The sequence below is a fragment of the Pelobates fuscus genome, chromosome 2 (genome assembly GCF_036172605.1).
Source record: "Pelobates fuscus isolate aPelFus1 chromosome 2, aPelFus1.pri, whole genome shotgun sequence".
Lineage (NCBI taxonomy): Eukaryota > Metazoa > Chordata > Amphibia > Anura > Pelobatidae > Pelobates > Pelobates fuscus.
Genome location: NC_086318.1, coordinates 353,156,039 through 353,173,011, shown reverse-complemented (window position 1 = coordinate 353,173,011; position 16,973 = coordinate 353,156,039). Strand labels below are relative to the sequence as shown.

Here is a 16,973-nt window from a genome sequence, read left to right as displayed (position 1 = left end):
CACCCGTCTTCTTTGGCTCTTACTTTCCGCATCAAGCAGGCAGCGACAATCATTTCCTAGGCTTGATCATTTTTATTATCTATGTTTTCTGGAGACCAGTTTTAAGCCAGAATTTCACTTTTTATTTTAACTTTTCAGCTTTTTTTTCATTATTTTTTTATCCTGACTTCTTTTGATTTATTGTATGCTTCAATGCAATGGAAGAAATAAAGAATTGGAGACCTATATTACGTCTTCCAACAGAACGTAACGTTTGATTGAATTTCTGGGAAAAAAAGATTTTCTGGATCAAGGCAGTGAATTGCCGCTTGAGACAATCAGACCAAACCTTAGGAATAGCTGGGTGGTCGCTAGCACTTACTAATGAACACCATGGAATTTTGAAAAAGCCACCACAAATGTTCTTTCAGCCCTGTTGAGTGTGGATGAAGAGAAGACAGGTGCTAGGCAAGGGTCATTCCTATCGATGGAGTCATGAAATGTGTGACTTTGGGGACGAACGTAGACCAGCGGATTGTGTACTCTGCCTAATGGCTGCTGTAGTAGAATCTTGGCAAAACTGTTTCCAAAGAGAGAAAAAAAAATGTACAAGGTTTGCTGCAAGATATGGTTGCCCTCACTCTCTGTTATAGGTTTGGAACCATTCCAAGATGCCATATAAGAAGACCGAGGAATTTGTTGGGGTTTAAGCTTCCCTGTAGGAGCAAGCGGGCCTAATTAGAATATTGCCTCCCATAATCCTTTGCAATGGCTTATGGTCATGAACTTTTTCTCACCGCTGTCTTAAAGTGTCCTTACGTGGTAGCTCTTAAAAGCTGGCCCACTTGAACAGCTAGCTTTGCGCAGTGGCAGTATCGTAGCCCATGAGGTCAATCCGAGGCGTGATTATTGCTAATTGAAAACTTTACCCAATACCCCGCCATGATGACTTGAAATAAAGTCAGCATTGGCAATTTTTGACAGGCTCTAAGGAGACTGAAAGATTGGTTTAATAAAAGTTTATGGCGCCCCATGTCTAGGGCGTGTCTTACGTGACTCCCGTTTCTTCCTGAGCTCTGTTGCACCATTCCTTCCGCTGGCTTCTTAGCATTTCCCTTTTACCTTTCTCTCCCACTGAATCCACTTGTTTCCGGCAGCACACTATTCTCACTACATGCTACGAATTCCCATCCTTCGGCTCATTGGCCTAGCATTTGCCTTTATGCAAATTGCTCCTTCGCACCCTGAATCCAGCTCAATTATTCACACCTAACCACCTGAAGGCACTAAAATTACTGGTAGCTAAGGAAAACAACGATCAGCCACGAGGTTTGGTAATCTTTTGTAGCCTTCTATCATTTGGATTATTTATTTGCTTTTTTTTTTTTTAACTTGCTTTATTATTTCACCACAGCCTAAAGGAAAGGCTTCCCAGCGGGCGTGCCTTTGAATGTACCCGTCATGTCATACTTACCTGGCAGGGGAGCAATAGCCATGATCCCTAAGGTGGCTCTCCCAGAGTGAGGCTGGTTCATTGCACTCCGTACCAGTTGACCTCTGCGATTTCCTCAAATGTGGGAAACTCGACTGCATAATTTATGGTAGTGGGGGACTGCGTTCGCGCTTTCCCCTGTGTTTGCTTGTTTGACAAAAATAGAGGACTTCACCAATTCTGACGAAGGATAATTTCAGCCACGGCACCCGTCTTCTTTGGCTCTTACTTTCCACATCAAGCAGGCAGCGACAATCATTTCCTAGGTTTGATCATTTTTATTATCTATGTTTTCTGGAGACCAGTTTTAAGCCAGAATTTCACTTTTTATTTTAACTTTTCAGCTTTTTTTTCTACATTTTTTTATCCTGACTTCTTTTGATTTATTGTATGCTTAAATGCAATGGAAGAAATAAAGAATTGGAGACCTATATTACGTCTTCCAACAGAACGTAACGTTTGATTGAATTTCTGGGAAAAAAAGATTTTCTGGATCAAGGCAGTGAATTGCCGCTTGAGACAATCAGACCAAACCTTAGGAATAGCTGGGTGGTCGCTAGCACTTACTAATGAACACCATGGAATTTTGAAAAAGCCACCACAAATGTTCTTTCAGCCCTGTTGAGTGTGGATGAAGAGAAGACAGGTGCTAGGCAAGGGTCATTCCTATCGATGGAGTCATGAAATGTGTGACTTTGGGCACGAACGTAGACCAGCGGATTGTGTACTCTGCCTAATGGCTGCTGTAGTAGAATCTTGGCAAAACTGTTTCCAAAGAGAGAAAAAAAAATGTACAAGGTTTGCTGCAAGATATGGTTGCCCTCACTCTCTGTTATAGGTTTGGAACCATTCCAAGATGCCATATAAGAAGACCGAGGAATTTGTTGGGGTTTAAGCTTCCCTGTAGGAGGAAGTGGGCCTAATTAGAATATTGCCTCCCATAATCCTTTGCAATGGCTTATGGTCATGAACTTTTTCTCACCGCTGTCTTAAAGTTTCCTTACGTGGTAGCTCTTAAAAGCTGGCCCACTTGAACAGCTAGCTTTGCGCAGTGGCAGTATCGTAGCCCATGAGGTCAATCCGAGGCGTGATTATTGCTAATTGAAAACTTTACCAAATACCCCGCCATGATGACTTGAAATACAGTCAGCATTGGCAATATTTGACAGGCTCTAAGGAGACTGAAAGATTGGTTTAATAAAAGTTTATGGCGCCCCATGTCTAGGGCGTGTCTTACGTGACTCCCGTTTCTTCCTGAGCTCTGTTGCACCATTCCTTCCGCTGGCTTCTTAGCATTTCCCTTTTACCTTTCTCTCCCACTGAATTCACTTGTTTCCGGCAGCACACTATTCTCACTACATGCTACGAATTCCCATCCTTCGGCTCATTGGCCTAGCATTTGCCTTTATGCAAATTGCTCCTTCGCACCCTGAATCCAGCTCAATTATTCACACCTAACCACCTGAAGGCACTAAAATTACTGGTAGCTAAGGAAAACAACGATCAGCCACGAGGTTTGGTAATCTTTTGTAGCCTTCTATCATTTGGATTATTTATTTGCTTTTTTTTTTTTAACTTGCTTTATTATTTCACCACAGCCTAAAGGAAAGGCTTCCCAGCGGGCGTGCCTTTGAATGTACCCGTCATGTCATACTTACCTGGCAGGGGAGCAATAGCCATGATCCCTAAGGTGGCTCTCCCAGAGTGAGGCTGGTTCATTGCACTCCGTACCAGTTGACCTCTGCGATTTCCTCAAATGTGGGAAACTCGACTGCATAATTTATGGTAGTGGGGGACTGCGTTCGCGCTTTCCCCTGTGTTTGCTTGTTTGACAAAAATAGAGGACTTCACCAATTCTGACGAAGGATAATTTCAGCCACGGCACCCGTCTTCTTTGGCTCTTACTTTCCACATCAAGCAGGCAGCGACAATCATTTCCTAGGTTTGATCATTTTTATTATCTATGTTTTCTGGAGACCAGTTTTAAGCCAGAATTTCACTTTTTATTTTAACTTTTCAGCTTTTTTTTCTACATTTTTTTATCCTGACTTCTTTTGATTTATTGTATGCTTAAATGCAATGGAAGAAATAAAGAATTGGAGACCTATATTACGTCTTCCAACAGAACGTAACGTTTGATTGAATTTCTGGGAAAAAAAGATTTTCTGGATCAAGGCAGTGAATTGCCGCTTGAGACAATCAGACCAAACCTTAGGAATAGCTGGGTGGTCGCTAGCACTTACTAATGAACACCATGGAATTTTGAAAAAGCCACCACAAATGTTCTTTCAGCCCTGTTGAGTGTGGATGAAGAGAAGACAGTTGCTAGGCAAGGGTCATTCCTATCGATGGAGTCATGAAATGTGTGACTTTGGGGACGAACGTAGACCAGCGGATTGTGTACTCTGCCTAATGGCTGCTGTAGTAGAATCTTGGCAAAACTGTTTCCAAAGAGAGAAAAAAAATTGTACAAGGTTTGCTGCAAGATATGGTTGCCCTCACTCTCTGTTATAGGTTTGGAACCATTCCAAGATGCCATATAAGAAGACCGAGGAATTTGTTGGGGTTTAAGCTTCCCTGTAGGAGGAAGCGGGCCTAATTAGAATATTGCCTCCCATAATCCTTTGCAATGGCTTATGGTCATGAACTTTTTCTCACCGCTGTCTTAAAGTGTCCTTACGTGGTAGCTCTTAAAAGCTGGCCCACTTGAACAGCTAGCTTTGCGCAGTGGCAGTATCGTAGCCCATGAGGTCAATCCGAGGCGTGATTATTGCTAATTGAAAACTTTACCCAATACCCCGCCATGATGACTTGAAATAAAGTCAGCATTGGCAATTTTTGACAGGCTCTAAGGAGACTGAAAGATTGGTTTAATAAAAGTTTATGGCGCCCCATGTCTAGGGCGTGTCTTACGTGACTCCCGTTTCTTCCTGAGCTCTGTTGCACCATTCCTTCCGCTGGCTTCTTAGCATTTCCCTTTTACCTTTCTCTCCCACTGAATTCACTTGTTTCCGGCAGCACACTATTCTCACTACATGCTACGAATTCCCATCCTTCGGCTCATTGGCCTAGCATTTGCCTTTATGCAAATTGCTCCTTCGCACCCTGAATCCAGCTCAATTATTCACACCTAACCACCTGAAGGCACTAAAATTACTGGTAGCTAAGGAAAACAACGATCAGCCACGAGGTTTGGTAATCTTTTGTAGCCTTCTATCATTTGGATTATTTATTTGCTTTTTTTTTTTTTAACTTGCTTTATTATTTCACCACAGCCTAAAGGAAAGGCTTCCCAGCGGGCGTGCCTTTGAATGTACCCGTCATGTCATACTTACCTGGCAGGGGAGCAATAGCAATGATCCCTAAGGTGGCTCTCCCAGAGTGAGGCTGGTTCATTGCACTCCGTACCAGTTGACCTCTGCGATTTCCTCAAATGTGGGAAACTCGACTGCATAATTTATGGTAGTGGGGGACTGCGTTCGCGCTTTCCCCTGTGTTTGCTTGTTTGACAAAAATAGAGAACTTCACCAATTCTGACGAAGGATAATTTCAACCACGGCACCCGTCTTCTTTGGCTCTTACTTTCCGCATCAAGCAGGCAGCGACAATCATTTCCTAGGCTTGATCATTTTTATTATCTATGTTTTCTGGAGACCAGTTTTAAGCCAGAATTTCACTTTTTATTTTAACTTTTCAGCTTTTTTTTCTACATTTTTTTATCCTGACTTCTTTTGATTTATTGTATGCTTAAATGCAATGGAAGAAATAAAGAATTGGAGACCTATATTACGTCTTCCAACAGAACGTAACGTTTGATTGAATTTCTGGGAAAAAAAGATTTTCTGGATCAAGGCAGTGAATTGCCGCTTGAGACAATCAGACCAAACCTTAGGAATAGCTGGGTGGTCGCTAGCACTTACTAATGAACACCATGGAATTTTGAAAAAGCCACCACAAATGTTCTTTCAGCCCTGTTGAGTGTGGATGAAGAGAAGACAGGTGCTAGGCAAGGGTCATTCCTATCGATGGAGTCATGAAATGTGTGACTTTGGGGACGAACGTAGACCAGCGGATTGTGTACTCTGCCTAATGGCTGCTGTAGTAGAATCTTGGCAAAACTGTTTCCAAAGAGAGAAAAAAAAATGTACAAGGTTTGCTGCAAGATATGGTTGCCCTCACTCTCTGTTATAGGTTTGGAACCATTCCAAGATGCCATATAAGAAGACCGAGGAATTTGTTGGGGTTTAAGCTTCCCTGTAGGAGGAAGCGGGCCTAATTAGAATATTGCCTCCCATAATCCTTTGCAATGGCTTATGGTCATGAACTTTTTCTCACCGCTGTCTTAAAGTGTCCTTACGTGGTAGCTCTTAAAAGCTGGCCCACTTGAACAGCTAGCTTTGCGCAGTGGCAGCATCGTAGCCCATGAGGTCAATCCGAGGCGTGATTATTGCTAATTGAAAACTTTACCCAATACCCCGCCATGATGACTTGAAATAAAGTCAGCATTGGCAATTTTTGACAGGCTCTAAGGAGACTGAAAGATTGGTTTAATAAAAGTTTATGGCGCCCCATGTCTAGGGCGTGTCTTACGTGACTCCCGTTTCTTCCTGAACTCTGTTGCACCATTCCTTCCGCTGGCTTCTTAGCATTTCCCTTTTATCTTTCTCTCCCACTGAATCCACTTGTTTCCGGCAGCACACTATTCTCACTCCATGCTACAATTCCCATCCTTCGGCTCATTGGCCTAGCATTTGCCTTTACGCAAATTGCTCCTTCGCACCCTGAATCCAGCTCAATTATTCACACCTAACCACCTGAAGGCACTAAAATTACTGGTAGCTAAGGAAAACAACGATCAGCCACGACATTTGGTAATCTTTTGTAGCCTTCTATCATTTGGATTATTTATTTGCTTTTTTTTTTTTTTTTTAACTTGCTTTATTATTTCACCGCAGCCTAAAGGAAAGGCTTCCCAGCGGGCGTGCCTTTGAATGTACCCGTCATGTCATACTTACCTGGCAGGGGAGCAATAGCCATGATCCCTAAGGTGGTTCTCCCAGAGTGAGGCTGGTTCATTGCACTCCGTACCAGTTGACTTCTGCGATTTCCTCAAATGTGGGAAACTCGACTGCATAATTTATGGTAGTGGGGGACTGCGTTCGCGCTTTCCCCTGTGTTTGCTTGTTTGACAAAAATAGAGAACTTCACCAATTCTGACGAAGGATAATTTCAGCCACGGCATCCGTCTTCTTTGGCTCTTACTTTCCACATCAAGCAGGCAGCGACAATCATTTCCTAGGTTTGATCATTTTTATTATCTATGTTTTCTGGAGACCAGTTTTAAGCCAGAATTTCACTTTTTATTTTAACTTTTCAGCTTTTTTTTTATCCTGACTTCTTTTGATTTATTGTATGCTTCAATGCAATGGAAGAAATAAAGAATTGGAGACCTATATTACGTCTTCCAACAGAACGTAACGTTTGATTGAATTTCTGGGAAAAAAAGATTTTCTGGATCAAGGCAGTGAATTGCCGCTTGAGACAATCAGACCAAACCTTAGGAATAGCTGGGTGGTCGCTAGCACTTACTAATGAACACCATGGAATTTTGAAAAAGCCACCACAAATGTTCTTTCAGCCCTGTTGAGTGTGGATGAAGAGAAGACAGGTGCTAGGCAAGGGTCATTCCTATCGATGGAGTCATGAAATGTGTGACTTTGGGGACGAACGTAGACCAGCGGATTGTGTACTCTGCCTAATGGCTGCTGTAGTAGAATCTTGGCAAAACTGTTTCCAAAGAGAGAAAAAAAATTGTACAAGGTTTGCTGCAAGATATGGTTGCCCTCACTCTCTGTTATAGGTTTGGAACCATTCCAAGATGCCATATAAGAAAACCGAGGAATTTGTTGGGGTTTAAGCTTCCCTGTAGGAGGAAGCGGGCCTAATTAGAATATTGCCTCCCATAATCCTTTGCAATGGCTTATGGTCATGAACTTTTTCTCACCGCTGTCTTAAAGTTTCCTTACGTGGTAGCTCTTAAAAGCTGGCCCACTTGAACAGCTAGCTTTGCGCAGTGGCAGTATCGTAGCCCATGAGGTCAATCCGAGGCGTGATTATTGCTAATTGAAAACTTTACCAAATACCCCGCCATGATGACTTGAAATACAGTCAGCATTGGCAATATTTGACAGGCTCTAAGGAGACTGAAAGATTGATTTAATAAAAGTTTATGGCGCCCCATGTCTAGGGCGTGTCTTACGTGACTCCCGTTTCTTCCTGAGCTCTGTTGCACCATTCCTTCCGCTGGCTTCTTAGCATTTCCCTTTTACCTTTCTCTCCCACTGAATTCACTTGTTTCCGGCAGCACACTATTCTCACTACATGCTACGAATTCCCATCCTTCGGCTCATTGGCCTAGCATTTGCCTTTATGCAAATTGCTCCTTCGCACCCTGAATCCAGCTCAATTATTCACACCTAACCACCTGAAGGCACTAAAATTACTGGTAGCTAAGGAAAACAACGATCAGCCACGAGGTTTGGTAATCTTTTGTAGCCTTCTATCATTTGGATTATTTATTTGCTTTTTTTTTTTTAACTTGCTTTATTATTTCACCACAGCCTAAAGGAAAGGCTTCCCAGCGGGCGTGCCTTTGAATGTACCCGTCATGTCATACTTACCTAGCAGGGGAGCAATAGCAATGATCCCTAAGGTGGCTCTCCCAGAGTGAGGCTGGTTCATTGCACTCTGTACCAGTTGACCTCTGCGATTTCCTCAAATGTGGGAAACTCGACTGCATAATTTATGGTAGTGGGGGACTGCGTTCGCGCTTTCCCCTGTGTTTGCTTGTTTGACAAAAATAGAGGACTTCACCAATTCTGACGAAGGATAATTTCAGCCACGGCACCCGTCTTCTTTGGCTCTTACTTTCCACATCAAGCAGGCAGCGACAATCATTTCCTAGGTTTGATCATTTTTATTATCTATGTTTTCTGGAGACCAGTTTTAAGCCAGAATTTCACTTTTTATTTTAACTTTTCAGCTTTTTTTTCTACATTTTTTTATCCTGACTTCTTTTGATTTATTGTATGCTTAAATGCAATGGAAGAAATAAAGAATTGGAGACCTATATTACGTCTTCCAACAGAACGTAACGTTTGATTGAATTTCTGGGAAAAAAAGATTTTCTGGATCAAGGCAGTGAATTGCCGCTTGAGACAATCAGACCAAACCTTAGGAATAGCTGGGTGGTCGCTAGCACTTACTAATGAACACCATGGAATTTTGAAAAAGCCACCACAAATGTTCTTTCAGCCCTGTTGAGTGTGGATGAAGAGAAGACAGGTGCTAGGCAAGGGTCATTCCTATCGATGGAGTCATGAAATGTGTGACTTTGGGGACGAACGTAGACCAGCGGATTGTGTACTCTGCCTAATGGCTGCTGTAGTAGAATCTTGGCAAAACTGTTTCCAAAGAGAGAAAAAAAAATGTACAAGGTTTGCTGCAAGATATGGTTGCCCTCACTCTCTGTTATAGGTTTGGAACCATTCCAAGATGCCATATAAGAAGACCGAGGAATTTGTTGGGGTTTAAGCTTCCCTGTAGGAGGAAGCGGGCCTAATTAGAATATTGCCTCCCATAATCCTTTGCAATGGCTTATGGTCATGAACTTTTTCTCACCGCTGTCTTAAAGTGTCCTTACGTGGTAGCTCTTAAAAGCTGGCCCACTTGAACAGCTAGCTTTGCGCAGTGGCAGCATCGTAGCCCATGAGGTCAATCCGAGGCGTGATTATTGCTAATTGAAAACTTTACCCAATACCCCGCCATGATGACTTGAAATAAAGTCAGCATTGGCAATTTTTGACAGGCTCTAAGGAGACTGAAAGATTGGTTTAATAAAAGTTTATGGCGCCCCATGTCTAGGGCGTGTCTTACGTGACTCCCGTTTCTTCCTGAACTCTGTTGCACCATTCCTTCCGCTGGCTTCTTAGCATTTCCCTTTTATCTTTCTCTCCCACTGAATCCACTTGTTTCCGGCAGCACACTATTCTCACTCCATGCTACAATTCCCATCCTTCGGCTCATTGGCCTAGCATTTGCCTTTACGCAAATTGCTCCTTCGCACCCTGAATCCAGCTCAATTATTCACACCTAACCACCTGAAGGCACTAAAATTACTGGTAGCTAAGGAAAACAACGATCAGCCACGACATTTGGTAATCTTTTGTAGCCTTCTATCATTTGGATTATTTATTTGCTTTTTTTTTTTTTTTTAACTTGCTTTATTATTTCACCGCAGCCTAAAGGAAAGGCTTCCCAGCGGGCGTGCCTTTGAATGTACCCGTCATGTCATACTTACCTGGCAGGGGAGCAATAGCCATGATCCCTAAGGTGGTTCTCCCAGAGTGAGGCTGGTTCATTGCACTCCGTACCAGTTGACTTCTGCGATTTCCTCAAATGTGGGAAACTCGACTGCATAATTTATGGTAGTGGGGGACTGCGTTCGCGCTTTCCCCTGTGTTTGCTTGTTTGACAAAAATAGAGAACTTCACCAATTCTGACGAAGGATAATTTCAGCCACGGCATCCGTCTTCTTTGGCTCTTACTTTCCACATCAAGCAGGCAGCGACAATCATTTCCTAGGTTTGATCATTTTTATTATCTATGTTTTCTGGAGACCAGTTTTAAGCCAGAATTTCACTTTTTATTTTAACTTTTCAGCTTTTTTTTTATCCTGACTTCTTTTGATTTATTGTATGCTTCAATGCAATGGAAGAAATAAAGAATTGGAGACCTATATTACGTCTTCCAACAGAACGTAACGTTTGATTGAATTTCTGGGAAAAAAAGATTTTCTGGATCAAGGCAGTGAATTGCCGCTTGAGACAATCAGACCAAACCTTAGGAATAGCTGGGTGGTCGCTAGCACTTACTAATGAACACCATGGAATTTTGAAAAAGCCACCACAAATGTTCTTTCAGCCCTGTTGAGTGTGGATGAAGAGAAGACAGGTGCTAGGCAAGGGTCATTCCTATCGATGGAGTCATGAAATGTGTGACTTTGGGGACGAACGTAGACCAGCGGATTGTGTACTCTGCCTAATGGCTGCTGTAGTAGAATCTTGGCAAAACTGTTTCCAAAGAGAGAAAAAAAATTGTACAAGGTTTGCTGCAAGATATGGTTGCCCTCACTCTCTGTTATAGGTTTGGAACCATTCCAAGATGCCATATAAGAAAACCGAGGAATTTGTTGGGGTTTAAGCTTCCCTGTAGGAGGAAGCGGGCCTAATTAGAATATTGCCTCCCATAATCCTTTGCAATGGCTTATGGTCATGAACTTTTTCTCACCGCTGTCTTAAAGTTTCCTTACGTGGTAGCTCTTAAAAGCTGGCCCACTTGAACAGCTAGCTTTGCGCAGTGGCAGTATCGTAGCCCATGAGGTCAATCCGAGGCGTGATTATTGCTAATTGAAAACTTTACCAAATACCCCGCCATGATGACTTGAAATACAGTCAGCATTGGCAATATTTGACAGGCTCTAAGGAGACTGAAAGATTGATTTAATAAAAGTTTATGGCGCCCCATGTCTAGGGCGTGTCTTACGTGACTCCCGTTTCTTCCTGAGCTCTGTTGCACCATTCCTTCCGCTGGCTTCTTAGCATTTCCCTTTTACCTTTCTCTCCCACTGAATTCACTTGTTTCCGGCAGCACACTATTCTCACTACATGCTACGAATTCCCATCCTTCGGCTCATTGGCCTAGCATTTGCCTTTATGCAAATTGCTCCTTCGCACCCTGAATCCAGCTCAATTATTCACACCTAACCACCTGAAGGCACTAAAATTACTGGTAGCTAAGGAAAACAACGATCAGCCACGAGGTTTGGTAATCTTTTGTAGCCTTCTATCATTTGGATTATTTATTTGCTTTTTTTTTTTTAACTTGCTTTATTATTTCACCACAGCCTAAAGGAAAGGCTTCCCAGCGGGCGTGCCTTTGAATGTACCCGTCATGTCATACTTACCTAGCAGGGGAGCAATAGCAATGATCCCTAAGGTGGCTCTCCCAGAGTGAGGCTGGTTCATTGCACTCTGTACCAGTTGACCTCTGCGATTTCCTCAAATGTGGGAAACTCGACTGCATAATTTATGGTAGTGGGGGACTGCGTTCGCGCTTTCCCCTGTGTTTGCTTGTTTGACAAAAATAGAGGACTTCACCAATTCTGACGAAGGATAATTTCAGCCACGGCACCCGTCTTCTTTGGCTCTTACTTTCCACATCAAGCAGGCAGCGACAATCATTTCCTAGGTTTGATCATTTTTATTATCTATGTTTTCTGGAGACCAGTTTTAAGCCAGAATTTCACTTTTTATTTTAACTTTTCAGCTTTTTTTTCTACATTTTTTTATCCTGACTTCTTTTGATTTATTGTATGCTTAAATGCAATGGAAGAAATAAAGAATTGGAGACCTATATTACGTCTTCCAACAGAACGTAACGTTTGATTGAATTTCTGGGAAAAAAAGATTTTCTGGATCAAGGCAGTGAATTGCCGCTTGAGACAATCAGACCAAACCTTAGGAATAGCTGGGTGGTCGCTAGCACTTACTAATGAACACCATGGAATTTTGAAAAAGCCACCACAAATGTTCTTTCAGCCCTGTTGAGTGTGGATGAAGAGAAGACAGGTGCTAGGCAAGGGTCATTCCTATCGATGGAGTCATGAAATGTGTGACTTTGGGGACGAACGTAGACCAACGGATTGTGTACTCTGCCTAATGGCTGCTGTAGTAGAATCTTGGCAAAACTGTTTCCAAAGAGAGAAAAAAAAATGTACAAGGTTTGCTGCAAGATATGGTTGCCCTCACTCTCTGTTATAGGTTTGGAACCATTCCAAGATGCCATATAAGAAGACCGAGGAATTTGTTGGGGTTTAAGCTTCCCTGTAGGAGGAAGTGGGCCTAATTAGAATATTGCCTCCCATAATCCTTTGCAATGGCTTATGGTCATGAACTTTTTCTCACCGCTGTCTTAAAGTGTCCTTACTTGGTAGCTCTTAAAAGCTGGCCCACTTGAACAGCTAGCTTTGCGCAGTGGCAGTATCGTAGCCCATGAGGTCAATCCGAGGCGTGATTATTGCTAATTGAAAACTTTACCAAATACCCCGCCATGATGACTTGAAATACAGTCAGCATTGGCAATATTTGACAGGCTCTAAGGAGACTGAAAGATTGGTTTAATAAAAGTTTATGGCGCCCCATGTCTAGGGCGTGTCTTACGTGACTCCCGTTTCTTCCTGAGCTCTGTTGCACCATTCCTTCCGCTGGCTTCTTAGCATTTCCCTTTTACCTTTCTCTCCCACTGAATTCACTTGTTTCCGGCAGCACACTATTCTCACTACATGCTACGAATTCCCATCCTTCGGCTCATTGGCCTAGCATTTGCCTTTATGCAAATTGCTCCTTCGCACCCTGAATCCAGCTCAATTATTCACACCTAACCACCTGAAGGCACTAAAATTACTGGTAGCTAAGGAAAACAACGATCAGCCACGAGGTTTGGTAATCTTTTGTAGCCTTCTATCATTTGGATTATTTATTTGCTTTTTTTTTTTTTAACTTGCTTTATTATTTCACCACAGCCTAAAGGAAAGGCTTCCCAGCGGGCGTGCCTTTGAATGTACCCGTCATGTCATACTTACCTGGCAGGGGAGCAATAGCCATGATCCCTAAGGTGGCTCTCCCAGAGTGAGGCTGGTTCATTGCACTCCGTACCAGTTGACCTCTGCGATTTCCTCAAATGTGGGAAACTCGACTGCATAATTTATGGTAGTGGGGGACTGCGTTCGCGCTTTCCCCTGTGTTTGCTTGTTTGACAAAAATAGAGGACTTCACCAATTCTGACGAAGGATAATTTCAGCCACGGCACCCGTCTTCTTTGGCTCTTACTTTCCACATCAAGCAGGCAGCGACAATCATTTCCTAGGTTTGATCATTTTTATTATCTATGTTTTCTGGAGACCAGTTTTAAGCCAGAATTTCATTTTTTATTTTAACTTTTCAGCTTTTTTTTCTACATTTTTTTATCCTGACTTCTTTTGATTTATTGTATGCTTAAATGCAATGGAAGAAATAAAGAATTGGAGACCTATATTACGTCTTCCAACAGAACATAACGTTTGATTGAATTTCTGGGAAAAAAAGATTTTCTGGATCAAGGCAGTGAATTGCCGCTTGAGACAATCAGACCAAACCTTAGGAATAGCTGGGTGGTCGCTAGCACTTACTAATGAACACCATGGAATTTTGAAAAAGCCACCACAAATGTTCTTTCAGCCCTGTTGAGTGTGGATGAAGAGAAGACAGGTGCTAGGCAAGGGTCATTCCTATCGATGGAGTCATGAAATGTGTGACTTTGGGGACGAACGTAGACCAGCGGATTGTGTACTCTGCCTAATGGCTGCTGTAGTAGAATCTTGGCAAAACTGTTTCCAAAGAGAGAAAAAAAAATGTACAAGGTTTGCTGCAAGATATGGTTGCCCTCACTCTCTGTTATAGGTTTGGAACCATTCCAAGATGCCATATAAGAAGACCGAGGAATTTGTTGGGGTTTAAGCTTCCCTGTAGGAGGAAGTGGGCCTAATTAGAATATTGCCTCCCATAATCCTTTGCAATGGCTTATGGTCATGAACTTTTTCTCAATTATTCACACCTAACCACCTGAAGGCACTAAAATTACTGGTAGCTAAGGAAAACAACGATCAGCCACAAGGTTTGGTAATCTTTTGTAGCCTTCTATCATTTGGATTATTTATTTGCTTTTTTTTTTTTAACTTGCTTTATTATTTCACCACAGCCTAAAGGAAAGGCTTCCCAGCGGGCGTGCCTTTGAATGTACCCGTCATGTCATACTTACCTGGCAGGGGAGCAATAGCCATGATCCCTAAGGTGGCTCTCCCAGAGTGAGGCTGGTTCATTGCACTCTGTACCAGTTGACCTCTGCGATTTCCTCAAATGTGGGAAACTCGACTGCATAATTTATGGTAGTGGGGGACTGCGTTCGCGCTTTCCCCTGTGTTTGCTTGTTTGACAAAAACAGAGGACTTCACCAATTCTGACGAAGGATAATTTCAGCCACGGCACCCGTCTTCTTTGGCTCTTACTTTCCACATCAAGCAGGCAGCGACAATCATTTCCTAGGTTTGATAATTTTTATTATCTATGTTTTCTGGAGACCAGTTTTAAGCCAGAATTTCACTTTTTATTTTAACTTTTCAGCTTTTTTTTCTACATTTTTTTATCCTGACTTCTTTTGATTTATTGTATGCTTAAATGCAATGGAAGAAATAAAGAATTGGAGACCTATATTACGTCTTCCAACAGAACGTAACGTTTGATTGAATTTCTGGGAAAAAAAGATTTTCTGGATCAAGGCAGTGAATTGCCGCTTGAGACAATCAGACCAAACCTTAGGAATAGCTGGGTGGTCGCTAGCACTTACTAATGAACACCATGGAATTTTGAAAAAGCCACCACAAATGTTCTTTCAGCCCTGTTGAGTGTGGATGAAGAGAAGACAGGTGCTAGGCAAGGGTCATTCCTATCGATGGAGTCATGAAATGTGTGACTTTGGGGACGAACGTAGACCAGCGGATTGTGTACTCTGCCTAATGGCTGCTGTAGTAGAATCTTGGCAAAACTGTTTCCAAAGAGAGAAAAAAAAATGTACAAGGTTTGCTGCAAGATATGGTTGCCCTCACTCTCTGTTATAGGTTTGGAACCATTCCAAGATGCCATATAAGAAGACCGAGGAATTTGTTGGGGTTTAAGCTTCCCTGTAGGAGGAAGTGGGCCTAATTAGAATATTGCCTCCCATAATCCTTTGCAATGGCTTATGGTCATGAACTTTTTCTCACCGCTGTCTTAAAGTGTCCTTACTTGGTAGCTCTTAAAAGCTGGCCCACTTGAACAGCTAGCTTTGCGCAGTGGCAGTATCGTAGCCCATGAGGTCAATCCGAGGCGTGATTATTGCTAATTGAAAACTTTACCAAATACCCCGCCATGATGACTTGAAATACAGTCAGCATTGGCAATATTTGACAGGCTCTAAGGAGACTGAAAGATTGGTTTAATAAAAGTTTATGGCGCCCCATGTCTAGGGCGTGTCTTACGTGACTCCCGTTTCTTCCTGAGCTCTGTTGCACCATTCCTTCCGCTGGCTTCTTAGCATTTCCCTTTTACCTTTCTCTCCCACTGAATTCACTTGTTTCCGGCAGCACACTATTCTCACTACATGCTACGAATTCCCATCCTTCGGCTCATTGGCCTAGCATTTGCCTTTATGCAAATTGCTCCTTCGCACCCTGAATCCAGCTCAATTATTCACACCTAACCACCTGAAGGCACTAAAATTACTGGTAGCTAAGGAAAACAACGATCAGCCACGAGGTTTGGTAATCTTTTGTAGCCTTCTATCATTTGGATTATTTATTTGCTTTTTTTTTTTTAACTTGCTTTATTATTTCACCACAGCCTAAAGGAAAGGCTTCCCAGCGGGCGTGCCTTTGAATGTACCCGTCATGTCATACTTACCTGGCAGGGGAGCAATAGCCATGATCCCTAAGGTGGCTCTCCCAGAGTGAGGCTGGTTCATTGCACTCCGTACCAGTTGACCTCTGCGATTTCCTCAAATGTGGGAAACTCGACTGCATAATTTATGGTAGTGGGGGACTGCGTTCGCGCTTTCCCCTGTGTTTGCTTGTTTGACAAAAATAGAGGACTTCACCAATTCTGACGAAGGATAATTTCAGCCACGGCACCCGTCTTCTTTGGCTCTTACTTTCCACATCAAGCAGGCAGCGACAATCATTTCCTAGGTTTGATCATTTTTATTATCTATGTTTTCTGGAGACCAGTTTTAAGCCAGAATTTCATTTTTTATTTTAACTTTTCAGCTTTTTTTTCTACATTTTTTTATCCTGACTTCTTTTGATTTATTGTATGCTTAAATGCAATGGAAGAAATAAAGAATTGGAGACCTATATTACGTCTTCCAACAGAACATAACGTTTGATTGAATTTCTGGGAAAAAAAGATTTTCTGGATCAAGGCAGTGAATTGCCGCTTGAGACAATCAGACCAAACCTTAGGAATAGCTGGGTGGTCGCTAGCACTTACTAATGAACACCATGGAATTTTGAAAAAGCCACCACAAATGTTCTTTCAGCCCTGTTGAGTGTGGATGAAGAGAAGACAGGTGCTAGGCAAGGGTCATTCCTATCGATGGAGTCATGAAATGTGTGACTTTGGGGACGAACGTAGACCAGCGGATTGTGTACTCTGCCTAATGGCTGCTGTAGTAGAATCTTGGCAAAACTGTTTCCAAAGAGAGAAAAAAAAATGTACAAGGTTTGCTGCAAGATATGGTTGCCCTCACTCTCTGTTATAGGTTTGGAACCATTCCAAGATGCCATATAAGAAGACCGAGGAATTTGTTGGGGTTT

At 42.5% G+C, this 16,973-nt stretch overlaps 19 non-coding genes across 19 annotated transcripts; all 19 read left to right on the top strand.

Moving 5' to 3' along the window:
• Window positions 1–834: 834 nt before the first annotated feature.
• Window positions 835–975, top strand: LOC134591888 (U4 spliceosomal RNA). The gene has a single exon (XR_010088591.1). It is a non-coding gene; the product is annotated as a U4 spliceosomal RNA (small nuclear RNA).
• Window positions 976–1,445: 470 nt separating this feature from the next.
• LOC134589765 (U1 spliceosomal RNA) lies at window positions 1,446–1,612 on the top strand. Its single transcript, XR_010086791.1, has one exon. It is a non-coding gene; the product is annotated as a U1 spliceosomal RNA (small nuclear RNA).
• Window positions 1,613–2,511: 899 nt separating this feature from the next.
• On the top strand, window positions 2,512–2,652 carry LOC134593534 (U4 spliceosomal RNA). Its single transcript, XR_010090002.1, has one exon. It is a non-coding gene; the product is annotated as a U4 spliceosomal RNA (small nuclear RNA).
• A 469-nt stretch (window positions 2,653–3,121) lies between these two features.
• LOC134589764 (U1 spliceosomal RNA) lies at window positions 3,122–3,288 on the top strand. The gene has a single exon (XR_010086790.1). It is a non-coding gene; the product is annotated as a U1 spliceosomal RNA (small nuclear RNA).
• An 899-nt stretch (window positions 3,289–4,187) lies between these two features.
• Window positions 4,188–4,328, top strand: LOC134591887 (U4 spliceosomal RNA). The gene has a single exon (XR_010088590.1). It is a non-coding gene; the product is annotated as a U4 spliceosomal RNA (small nuclear RNA).
• Window positions 4,329–4,798: 470 nt separating this feature from the next.
• Window positions 4,799–4,965, top strand: LOC134590966 (U1 spliceosomal RNA). The gene has a single exon (XR_010087814.1). It is a non-coding gene; the product is annotated as a U1 spliceosomal RNA (small nuclear RNA).
• An 899-nt stretch (window positions 4,966–5,864) lies between these two features.
• Window positions 5,865–6,005, top strand: LOC134592649 (U4 spliceosomal RNA). Its single transcript, XR_010089246.1, has one exon. It is a non-coding gene; the product is annotated as a U4 spliceosomal RNA (small nuclear RNA).
• A 473-nt stretch (window positions 6,006–6,478) lies between these two features.
• Window positions 6,479–6,645, top strand: LOC134590873 (U1 spliceosomal RNA). Its single transcript, XR_010087733.1, has one exon. It is a non-coding gene; the product is annotated as a U1 spliceosomal RNA (small nuclear RNA).
• An 888-nt stretch (window positions 6,646–7,533) lies between these two features.
• On the top strand, window positions 7,534–7,674 carry LOC134593533 (U4 spliceosomal RNA). The gene has a single exon (XR_010090001.1). It is a non-coding gene; the product is annotated as a U4 spliceosomal RNA (small nuclear RNA).
• Window positions 7,675–8,143: 469 nt separating this feature from the next.
• LOC134591378 (U1 spliceosomal RNA) lies at window positions 8,144–8,310 on the top strand. The gene has a single exon (XR_010088166.1). It is a non-coding gene; the product is annotated as a U1 spliceosomal RNA (small nuclear RNA).
• An 899-nt stretch (window positions 8,311–9,209) lies between these two features.
• LOC134592648 (U4 spliceosomal RNA) lies at window positions 9,210–9,350 on the top strand. The gene has a single exon (XR_010089245.1). It is a non-coding gene; the product is annotated as a U4 spliceosomal RNA (small nuclear RNA).
• Window positions 9,351–9,822: 472 nt separating this feature from the next.
• LOC134590872 (U1 spliceosomal RNA) lies at window positions 9,823–9,989 on the top strand. The gene has a single exon (XR_010087732.1). It is a non-coding gene; the product is annotated as a U1 spliceosomal RNA (small nuclear RNA).
• An 888-nt stretch (window positions 9,990–10,877) lies between these two features.
• LOC134593532 (U4 spliceosomal RNA) lies at window positions 10,878–11,018 on the top strand. Its single transcript, XR_010090000.1, has one exon. It is a non-coding gene; the product is annotated as a U4 spliceosomal RNA (small nuclear RNA).
• A 469-nt stretch (window positions 11,019–11,487) lies between these two features.
• On the top strand, window positions 11,488–11,654 carry LOC134591377 (U1 spliceosomal RNA). Its single transcript, XR_010088165.1, has one exon. It is a non-coding gene; the product is annotated as a U1 spliceosomal RNA (small nuclear RNA).
• An 899-nt stretch (window positions 11,655–12,553) lies between these two features.
• On the top strand, window positions 12,554–12,694 carry LOC134593531 (U4 spliceosomal RNA). Its single transcript, XR_010089999.1, has one exon. It is a non-coding gene; the product is annotated as a U4 spliceosomal RNA (small nuclear RNA).
• A 470-nt stretch (window positions 12,695–13,164) lies between these two features.
• Window positions 13,165–13,331, top strand: LOC134589763 (U1 spliceosomal RNA). Its single transcript, XR_010086789.1, has one exon. It is a non-coding gene; the product is annotated as a U1 spliceosomal RNA (small nuclear RNA).
• A 1,047-nt stretch (window positions 13,332–14,378) lies between these two features.
• Window positions 14,379–14,545, top strand: LOC134590205 (U1 spliceosomal RNA). The gene has a single exon (XR_010087163.1). It is a non-coding gene; the product is annotated as a U1 spliceosomal RNA (small nuclear RNA).
• Window positions 14,546–15,444: 899 nt separating this feature from the next.
• On the top strand, window positions 15,445–15,585 carry LOC134593530 (U4 spliceosomal RNA). Its single transcript, XR_010089998.1, has one exon. It is a non-coding gene; the product is annotated as a U4 spliceosomal RNA (small nuclear RNA).
• A 469-nt stretch (window positions 15,586–16,054) lies between these two features.
• LOC134589762 (U1 spliceosomal RNA) lies at window positions 16,055–16,221 on the top strand. The gene has a single exon (XR_010086788.1). It is a non-coding gene; the product is annotated as a U1 spliceosomal RNA (small nuclear RNA).
• Window positions 16,222–16,973: the final 752 nt, after the last annotated feature.